The following is a 9,699-nucleotide window of genomic DNA, read 5'->3' on the forward strand; positions in this document are numbered from 1 at the left end:
AGGAAAACGCAAACCACCTGCCTCTAATCAAGAGCCATACCAGGCAAACCAAAACCAACATAGAAACAAATAACATAGACTGCCCACCCAAAACTAACGCCCTGACCATAAACACATAAAAACAACATAAAACAGGTCAGGACTGTTACAGTACCCCCCCCTCAAGGTGCGCACGCCGGGCGCACCAGCACAAAGTCCAGGGGAGGGTCCGGGTGGGCAGTTGACCACGGTGGTGGTTCCGGCTCAGGACGCTGTCCCCATACCACCATAGTCACTCCCCTCTTCTGTCTACCCCTTCTAATGACCACCCTAACACTACCCTCCCCTAAATAAACGGCCAGCACCGGAACAAGGGGCAGCACCGGGACAATGGGCAGCACCGGGACAAGGGGTAGCACCGGGACAAGGGGCAGCACCGGAACAAGGGGCAGCACCAGGATAAGGACCAGCACCGGAATAAGAGGCAGCACCGGGACAAGGGGCAGCACCGGGACAAGGGGCAGCACCGGGACAAGGGGCAGCACCGGGACAAGGGGCAGCACCGGGACAAGGGGCAGCACCGGGACAAGGGGCAACACCGGGACAAGGGGCAACACCGGGACAAGGGGCAGATCCCGGCTGAAGGACTCTGGCAGGTCCTGTTTGGACGGCTCTGGCAGGTCCTGGCTGGACGGCTCTGGCAGGTCCATGCAGGCTGACGGCTCTCGACACTCATGGCAGACTGACGGCTCTCTACGCTCATGGCAGGCTGACGGCTCTCGAAGCTCATGGCAGGCTGACGGCTCTCGACGCTCATGGCAGGCTGACGGCTCTCGACGCTCATGGCTCTCTGACGGCTCTGGCTGCTCATGGCTCTCTGACGGCTCTGGCTGCTCATGGCTCTCTGACAGCTCTGGCTGCTCATGGCTCTCTGACGGCTCTGGCTGCTCATGGCTCTCTGACGGCTCTGGCTGCTCATGGCTCGCTGGCGGCTCTGGCAGATCCTGTCTGGTTGGCGGCTCTGGCAGATCCTGTCTGGTTGGCGGCTCTGGCAGATCCTGTCTGGCGGGCGGCTCTAGCGGCTCCTGTCTGGCTGACTGCTCTAGCGGCTCCTGTCTGGCGGATGGCTCTGTAGGCTCATGGCAGACGGGCGGCTTTGCAGGCTCATGGCAGACGGGCGGCTTTGCAGGCTCCTGGCAGACGGATGACTCAGATGGCGCTGGGGAGACGGATGGCTCAGATGGCGCTGGGGAGACGGATGGCTCAGATGGCGCTGGGGAGACGGATGGCTCAGATGGCGCTGGGGAGACGGATGGCTCTGGCCGGATACGGCGCACTGTAGACCTAGTGCGTGGTGCCGGAACTGGAGGCACCGGGCTAAGGATACGCATCTCAGGGCTAGTGGGGGGAGCAGGAACAGGGCATACTGGACCCTGGGAGCGCACATTAGGCCTAGTGCGTGGTGCCGGAACTGGTGGTACCGGGCTGGGGACAACCACCATAGGACGAGTGCGTGGAGGAGGAACAGGGCTCTGGAGACACACTGGAAGCCTGTTACGTGGTGTATGTACTGGTGGCACTGAACTGGGGCGGGGAGGTGGCGCCGGAAATACCGGACCGTGCAGGCGTATTGGCTCCCTTGAGCATTGAGCCTGACCAACCTTACCTGGTTGAATGCTCCCCGTTGCCCGACCAGTGCGGGGAGGTGGAATAACCCGCACCGGGCTATGTAGGCGAACCGGGGACACCATGCGTAAGGCTGGTGCCATGTAAACCGGCCCGAGGAGACGCACTGGTGGCCAGATATGTAGGGCCGGCTTCATGACATCCGGCTCAATACTCAATCTAGCCCTGCCAGTGCGGGGAGGTGGAATAACCCGCACCGGGCTATGCACACGTACAGGAGACACCGTGCGCTCTACTGCGTAACACGGTGTCTGCCCGTACTCTCGCTCTCCACGGTAATTACAGGGAGTAGGCGCAGGTTTCCTACCTGACTTCGCCACTCTCCCTTTAAGCCCCCCCCAAAGAAATTTTTTGGGTTTTCCCACAGGCTTCCTACCGCTTCGTCGTGCTGCCTCCATTCGCCGGTATCCCTCCTCGCACTGCGCCAGAGAATCCCAGGCGGGCTCCGGCACTCTCCCTGGGTTGATCGCCCACCTGTCGATCTCCTCCCACGTAGTGTAGCCCAGATCCTTTGTAGGTTCCTTTTCCTGTCTCCGAGCTAGCTCCTCATATCGCCGCCTCTCTGCTTTCGCTGCTTCCAATTCCTCCTTTGGACGGCGATATTCCCCTGGTTGAGCCCAAGGTCCTCTACCGTCCAAGATCTCCTCCCAAGTCCAGAAGTTCTTATTGCTCCGTCGAGCATTCCCATACCGCTTGGTCTCTGTTTGTTGGTGGGTGATTCTGTTAAGGCTGTCGCTTTCCTCATCCTCGGAAGAGGTGAGGAGAGAAGGATCTTCGGACCAAAATGCGGAGTCAGGAAAATAAGCCATCTTTATTTTATAAACGACAAAACTGAATAATGATGGCAACACGAAAAACAAACACTTTCAAAACTTACAAAATAACAAAACGACGTAGAACGGAACCTGAACATAAACTCACATACATAAACGTAAACTCACGGACAGGAACGTTACAGTATAACACACGAACAGCCAAACAGTCCCGTAAGTGAAAACCACATCGACAACGACGAAAGACATCACAGGAGACAATCACCCCCAAACAAACAGTGAGAATGCCCTACCTAAATATGACTCTTGATTAGAGGAAAACGCAAACCACCTGCCTCTAATCAAGAGCCATACCAGGCAAACCAAAACCAACATAGAAACAAATAACATAGACTGCCCACCCAAAACTAACGCCCTGACCATAAACACATAAAAACAACATAAAACAGGTCAGGACTGTTACACCTAAACCCTAACCTTAACCCCAAAACCCTAACTAAACCTAAATCCTAACCCTAAACCTAACCCCTAACCTTTACCCCAAGACCCTAACTAAACCTAAATCCTAACCCTAAACCTAACCCCTAACCTTTACCCCAAAACCCTAACTAACCCTAAATCCTAACCCTAAACCTAACCCCTAACCTTTACCCCAAGACCCTAACTAAACCTAAATCCTAACCCTAAACCTAACCCCTAACCTTTACCCCAAAACCCTAACTAAACCTAAACCTAAGCTATAACCCTCATTCTAACCATAACCTCCTGTTCTTTACCACAATAAACTGTATATACCATTTATAAAACAAAAATATATTATTATGTCACTACTCATTATGCATCTCTCTGTTTCCTTCCCCTTATTACATTAGTACTGTTGTGTGGTGTCATTTATAATGCTGCTATCTCTCTCTCTCTCTCACACACACACACACACACACACACACACACACACACACACACACACACACACACACACACACACACACACACACACACACACTCACACACACACACACACACACACACTATCTGCTATCACACACACACACTATCTGCTATCACACACACACACACACACACACACACACACACACACACACACACACACACACACACACACACACACACACACACACACACACACACACACACACACTATCTGCTATCACACACACACACACTATCTGCTATCAAACACACACACACACACACACACACACACACACACACACACACACACACACACACACACACACACACGCACACACACACACACACACACACACACACACTATCTGCTATCACACACACACACACACACACACACACACACACACACACACACACACACACACACACACACTAGGTGTAGGATAGCTGCAGTTGCTCTCCCCCTGCCCCAAGGCTAACTCACAGTAATAACTTCTTCTGCAGGAAGCCGTACAGCAGAACTATTTCAGTGCTATTTCCCTCTACGGAATATAATTCATTAAAACGTTGATTTATTATTACGCCATGTGACTGTTTTAAAGGGTGGCACTTTCATAAAGACATTGTTATAGTGCTGACGATGGATCTGTTAAATGTATCACAGAGGGGTCTTATTACCTGTGTGACCTGTTCAGAAGGGGCCCTATTCCCTGTGTGTCCTGTTCAGAAGGGGCCCTATTCCCTGTGTGACCTGTTCAGAAGGGGTCCTATTCCCTGTGTGACCTGTTCAGAAGGGGCCCTATTCCCTGTGTGACCTGTTCAGAAGGGGTCCTATTCCCTGTGTGACCTGTTCAGAAGGAGTCCTATTCCCCGTGTGACCTGTTCAGAAGGGGCCCTATTCCCCGTGTGACCTGTTCAGAAGGGGCCCTATTCCCTGTGTGACCTGTTCAGCAGGGGTCCTATTCCCTGTGTGACCTGTTCAGAAGGGGCCCTATTCCCTGTGTGACCTGTTCAGAAGGGGCCCTATTCCCTGTGTGACCTGTTCAGAAGGGGCCCTATTCCCCGTGTGTCCTGTTCAGAAGGGGCCCTATTCCCTGTGTGACCTGTTCAGAAGGGGTCCTATTCCCTGTGTGACCTGTTCAGAAGGGGTCCTATTCCCTGTGTGACCTGTTCAGAAGGGGTCCTATTCCCTGTGTGACCTGTTCAGAAGGGGCCCTATTCCCCGTGTGACCTGTTCAGAAGGGGTCCTATTCCCCGTGTGACCTGTTCAGAAGGGGTCCTATTCCCCGTGTGACCTGTTCAGAAGGGGTCCTATTCCCTGTGTGACCTGTTCAGAAGGGGTCCTATTCCCTGTGTGACCTGTTCAGAAGGGGCCCTATTCCCTGTGTGACCTGTTCAAGTGGGGCCCTATTCCCTGTGTGACCTGTTCAGGTGGGGCCCTATTCCCTGTGTGACCTGTTCAGAAGGGGTCCTATTCCCCGTGTGACCTGTTCAGAAGGGGCCCTATTCCCTGTGTGACCTGTTCAGAAGTGGCCCTATTCCCCGTGTGTCCTGTTCAGAAGGGGCCCTATTCCCTGTGTGACCTGTTCAGAAGGGGCCCTATTCCCTGTGTGACCTGTTCAGAAGGGGCCCTATTCCCTGTGTGACCTGTTCAGAAGGGGCCCTATTCCCTGTGTGACCTGTTCAGAAGGGGCCCTATTCCCCGTGTGTCCTGTTCAGAAGGGGTCCTATTCCCCGTGTGACCTGTTCAGAAGGGGTCCTATTCCCTGTGTGACCTGTTCAGAAGGGGCCCTATTCCCTGTTTGACCTGTTCAGAAGGGGCCCTTTTCCCCGTGTGAGCTGTTCAGAAGGGGTCCTATTCCCCGTGTGACCTGTTCAGAAGAGGCCCTATTCCCCGTGTGACCTGTTCAGAAGGGGCCCTATTCCCTGTGTGACCTGTTCAGAAGGGGCCCTATTCCCTGTGTGACCTGTTCAGAAGGGGCCCTATTCCCTGTGTGACCTGTTCAGAAGGGGTCCTATTCCCTGTGTGACCTGTTCAGAAGGGGCCCTATTCCCTGTGTGACCTGTTCAGAAGGGGCCCTATTCCCCGTGTGACCTGTTCAGAAGGGGTCCTATTCCCCATGTGTCCTGTTCAGATGGGGTCCTATTCCCCGTGTGCGCAAGGTGGCAGTTGGGGTTAAAGGCGTCCACATGCTTCCCCAGTCTCACATCAGAAATTTGACATTCATCCATATTTCTCCAAAGTCAAATTTAAATGTTTCTCTTAATTGTTTCTCTTAAACGTCGAAGTGTTTAAAAGTTGAGGAATTAACTCAAAAAAAATGTAAGGTTAGGGTTACGGTTAGGCATTAACTCTGAAAGGTTAAGGTAAGGATTAAGATTTAGGATAGGCTTTCAACCTTCTATTTGAACAGGAAACAGGAAACAGAGAGGTGATGTCCTGTTTCCTGTTCTTATCTAAAAAAAAAAGGTGCTTTTTAACGCTGGATTCCTTTGGCACCAGAGGAAGATGCTAACGTCCATCCGCCATCCTTGTCCAAAACTGATACCTACTTGAAGGTAACATCGCTCGCTGTTGACCCCTAGTGGCCGGTTTCCACGTCATCTCCCGACATCATCAGACGGGGACTTATTCCCTACGCATGGACGTCAACTACTGACTTGTATCACAGGTGACTTGACTGTGCTTCCAAAAACAGTTTGTAAATATATATTTGTGACGCTTGTGTTAGTTTTGGTCTTTGTCAAGGTTTTTTTCTTCGGATGTTCGTGCACAAAATGTGTTTTATTCCTGAAGCAAGCCAAAGTTTGGTTAGCTGAAATCCATGCCCATTCATCGGTGATTGGTCAAATAAGTAGGGATTCTTGTATGAAGTGTTTGTTGTCATTCAACAAGAGACAACTCGTTTTAATGCATTTAATGCAACAACAACAACAACAAAAAACGTTAAAAAAAGAATTACACACAGATTAATTCAGAATAAAAAAAAATGTTAATTGTATACTGGTACGTTCACTATTGCCTAGTTGAGTTCTGCTAGGAGCAAACCGAACCTAGTATGCGAACTCCTGAAGGCCTACCTTAGACGCTAGACACTCAACAACATTTATTTTTAAATGAGGGTGCATCAAGGGTTCTTTAGGAAGTGTGGTGGTTCTATGTGAATTATCTCTTTTAGAATTAGAATTCAGAATTAGAATTAGAATTAGAATTCAGAATTAGAATTAGAATTAGAATTCAGAATTAGAATTAGAATTAGAATTTTAGAAACTCTTTATTAGAACGTACAGGTCGGCGGCTGTTACGGCTCTCGTTTGTAGAATGATGAAGAGTGGACCAAGGCGCAGCGTGGTAGGCGTACGTCGTAACTTTATTGATATACACCAAACAGAAATAACAAAGTTAAAAAAAAACGAAAGCGCACAGTTCTGTAAGGCTAAGAAACTAAACAGAAAACAAGATCCCACAAAAGCCAAAAACAAAGAAATAGAAAACATAGACTTTCCCACCCAAGTCACACCCTGACCTAACCAAACAGAGAATAATAGGGATCTCTAAGGTCAGGGCGTGACAGCAGCTCTTTAGTTTCTTAATGGACGCCCCAGCTGTTCCAGACCTAGTTCCCTTGATTCTCTCTTAAAACTGCATTGTTGTTTAAGGGGCTTTGTAAGTAAGCTTTTCACTGTACAGGTACAAACACCTGTTCTATTCAGCGCATGTGACAAATACAATTTGATTTGATTCAACTTGTCATTTAGCACAATTATAACACCTTTGGAATTGTAACAATATAATATGGCTGACCAGAATATATAAAACTTGTATGGGCCATCAAAAGTTATTATAGAGTTAGTGCCACGTGGGTGTGATGGTTGAGAGGTAAGGGAGGCAGGTAGCCTAGTGGTTAGAGTGGAGCGGTGGCAGGTAGCCTAGTGGTTAGAGTGGAGGGGCGGCAGGTAGACTAGTGGTTAGAGTGGAGGGGCGGCAGGTAGACTAGTGGTTAGAGTGGAGGGGCGGCAGGTAGCCTAGTGGTTAGAGTGGAGGGGCGGCAGGTATCCTAGTGGTTAGAGTGGAGGGGCGGCAGGTAGCCTAGTGGTTAGAGTGGAGGGGCGGCAGGTAGCCTAGTGGTTAGAGTGGAGGGGCGGCAGGTAGCCTAGTGGTTAGAGTGGAGGGGAGGCAGGTAGCCTAGTGGTTAGAGTGGAGGGGAGGCAGGTAGCCTAGTGGTTAGAGCGGAGGGGAGGCAGGTAGCCTAGTGGTTAGAGTGGAGGGGCGGCAGGTAGCCTAGTGGTTAGAGCGGAGGGGTGGCAGGTAGCCTAGTAGTTAGAGTGGAGGGGAGGCAGGTAGCCTAGTGGTTAGAGTGGAGGGGAGGCAGGTAGCCTAGTGGTTAGAGCGGAGGGGAGGCAGGTAGCCTAGTGGTTAGAGTGGAGGGGCGGCAGGTAGCCTAGTGGTTAGAGCGGAGGGGTGGCAGGTAGCCTAGTAGTTAGAGTGGAGGGGAGGCAGGTAGCCTAGTGGTTAGAGCGGAGGGGCGGCAGGTAGACTAGTAGTTAGAGTGGAGGGGAGGCAGGTAGCCTAGTGGTTAGAGAGGAGGGGCGGCAGGTAGCCTAGTGGTTAGAGTGGAGGGGCGGCAGGTAGCCTAGTGGTTAGAGTGGAGGGGAGGCAGGTAGCCTAGTGGTTAGAGTGGAGGGGCGGCAGGCAGACTAGTGGTTAGAGTGGCGGGGCGGCAGGTAGACTAGTGGTTAGAGAGGAGGGGGGGCAGGTAGCCTAGTGGTTAGAGTGGAGGGGCGGCAGGTAGCCTAGTGGTTAGAGTGGAGGGGCGGCAGGTAGCCTAGTGGTTAGAGTGGAGGGGTGGCAGGTAGCCTAGTGGTTAGAGTGGAGGGGCGGCAGGTAGACTAGTGGTTAGAGTGGAGGGGCGGCAGGTAGCCTAGTGGTTAGAGCGGAGGGGCGGCAGGTAGCCTAGTGGTTAGAGCGGAGGGGCGGCAGGTAGCCTAGTGGTTAGAGCGGAGGGGCGGCAGGTAGCCTAGTGGTTAGAGCGGTGGGGCGGCAGGTAGCCTAGTGGTTAGAGTGGAGGGGAGGCAGGTAGCCTAGTGGTTAGAGTGGAGGGGCGGCAGGTAGCCTAGTGGTTAGAGTGGAGGGGCGGCAGGTAGACTAGTGGTTAGAGTGGAGGGGCGGCAGGTAGACTAGTGGTTAGAGAGGAGGGGGGGCAGGTAGCCTAGTGGTTAGAGTGGAGGGGCGGCAGGTAGCCTAGTGGTTAGAGTGGAGGGGAGGCAGGTAGCCTAGTGGTTAGAGTGGAGGGGCGGCAGGTACACATTGATCTGGTACTTCCTGTATATAGCTCCACATTGATCTGGTACTTCCTGTATATAGCTCCACATTGATCTGGTACTTCCTGTATATAGCTCCACATTGATATGGTACTCCCTGTATATAGCTCCACATTGATCTGGTACTGGTACTTCCTGTATATAGCTCCACATTGATCTGGTACTTTCTGTATATAGCTCCACATTGATCTGGTACTCCCTGTATATAGCTCCACATTGATCTGGTACTTCCTGTATATAGCTCCACATTGATCTGGTACTAGTACTTCCTGTATATAGCTCCACATTGATCTGGTACTTCCTGTATATAGCTCCACATTGATCTGGTACCTCCTGTATATAGCTCCACATTGATCTGGTACTAGTACTTCCTGTATATAGCTCCACATTGATCTGGTACTTTCTGTATATAGCTCCACATTGATCTGGTACCTCCTGTATATAGCTCCACATTGATCTGGTACCTCCTGTATATAGCTCCACATTGATCTGGTACTTCCTGTATACAGCTCCACATTGATCTGGTACTTCCTGTATACAGCTCCACATTGATCTGGTACTTCCTGTATATAGCTCCACATTGATCTGGTACTTCCTGTATATAGCTCCACATTGATCTGGTACTTCCTGTATATAGCTCTACATTGATCTGATACTTCCTGTATATAGCTCCACATTGATCTGGTACTTCCTGTATACAGCTCCACATTGATCTGGTACTTCCTGTATATAGCTCCACATTGATCTGGTACTTCCTGTATATAGCTCTACATTGATCTGGTACTTCCTGTATATAGCTCCACATTGATCTGGTACTTCCTGTATACAGCTCCACATTGATCTGGTACTTCCTGTATATAGCTCCACATTGATCTGGTACTTCCTGTATACAGCTCCACATTGATCTGGTACTTCCTGTATATAGCTCCACGTTGATCTGGTACTGGTACTTCCTGTATATAGCTCCACATTGATCTGGTACTGGTTCTTCCTGTATAGAGCACCA

This window comes from Salvelinus fontinalis, chromosome 10 (genome assembly GCF_029448725.1).
Source record: "Salvelinus fontinalis isolate EN_2023a chromosome 10, ASM2944872v1, whole genome shotgun sequence".
NCBI classification, from domain to species: Eukaryota; Metazoa; Chordata; class Actinopteri; order Salmoniformes; family Salmonidae; genus Salvelinus; species Salvelinus fontinalis.